Source organism: Egretta garzetta, unplaced genomic scaffold (assembly GCF_000687185.1).
Source record: "Egretta garzetta isolate BGI_Z169 unplaced genomic scaffold, ASM68718v1 scaffold22, whole genome shotgun sequence".
Classification (NCBI taxonomy): domain Eukaryota; kingdom Metazoa; phylum Chordata; class Aves; order Pelecaniformes; family Ardeidae; genus Egretta; species Egretta garzetta.
The window spans coordinates 549099-550491 of record NW_009259102.1 but is presented as its reverse complement, the minus strand read 5'-3'; the positions used below and the strand labels follow the sequence as shown (position 1 = coordinate 550491).

Here is a 1393-nt window from a genome sequence, read left to right as displayed (position 1 = left end):
AATCCCTGGGATTTCTGGCAGGGGGTCAGAAATCCCAGAGGGAGCTTCAACAGGGGTTGGGGTCCCTCTGACTAGTGCCTGTGATAGTGCACGATCACACCCACTAGTCTCTTGGGAAGATGGGTATATTTCCGAGTAAGAAATCTGTCCCACAAGGAACACCGTTGGAATGTATTTTGAGACACTGGAAAGATCTGGGAGGTGATCCTCTGATTCAGAAGCAATTAATTGAATATTGCAGTCATTGGTGGCCAATGTATAGATTGGAAAGCGGGGAGAAATGGCCAGAGAAGGGGACATTGCAGTATAATACCATCTTGCAATTAATGTTGTTTTGTAAAAGGGAAGGTAAATGGAATGAAGTGGCATATGTTGATTTGTTCTTTACGTTGCGAAATCATCCGGAATGGCAATGTTGTGGGATACACCCACAGGATTCTATGATAATGGTTTTGAAAAAAGAGAAGTGTGGTGAGAAGTGTGGTGAGAACTCGAGAAAGCGTTGTTCTACTTGTGATATTGATAAAAGTTGCCTAAAAAAGGGAACAGGGGAGGAGGATATTGAATTAATGGTTGTGCCTCATCAGAAATGGGGTCAAGGGGTTCAAATTCCAGAGGTTGAAGATCCTTCTGCTCCTCTTCTGGGAGAGGAAGCAGAGGGATTTAGCCCAATTGCAGGGAGAACGCGGGGAAGAACAGGGGAAGCAGGAGCGGCTTCTTTCCAGGCCCCTCTCGGAGAGGCAGTGGGGAATGACGGTCCGGTAGTGGTAAAAGTTCCTTTCTCAATTACCGATTTAAGATCATGGAAAGAGATCACAGGTTCCTATCGGGAGAATCCTGAAAGAGTAGCCAAGGCGATCGAAACAATAATCAGAACTCAAGATCCTGATTGGAATGATATACAAGTAATATTGGATACTTTGCTTGATAAAACTGAAAAGAGAATGGTATTGGAGGCTGCCAGAAAACAGGTGGAGGGAGCATATGCTAATGGAGATTTACGGGGGACCGTGGACCAGAATTTTCCATCTGCAAATCCCGAGTGGGACCCCAATCAACCGGGCCCCAGGGGAATGTTGACTAGATATCAGAGATGGATTTTATTTGGTGTAAGACATGCAATGCCAAAGGCAATAAATTGGTCAAAAATTTATGAAATAAGACAGGAACCAAATGAGTCCCCCTCAGCCTTCATGGAAAGACTGAAGGTGACTGCTAGGAAGTATACCAATTTGAATCCAGAAAACCCAGAAGAAGCAGTACAATTGGCCTTTCTGTTCATGGGTCAATCGGCCCCAGATATTAGAAAGAAACTCCAGAAATTAGAAGGACCCGAATCTAGGGATTTGGGTAAAATGCTTGAAGTAGCTTGGACTGTATATAATAACCGGGG

General features: G+C 44.4%; 1 protein-coding gene across 3 annotated transcripts in view; it reads right to left on the bottom strand.

The window, feature by feature from the left end:
• The window catches only part of PTGR1 (prostaglandin reductase 1), a 25051-nt gene that overhangs the window by 12089 nt on the left and 11569 nt on the right, over positions 1 to 1393 (bottom strand). The gene's annotated exons all lie outside the window — the stretch shown is intronic.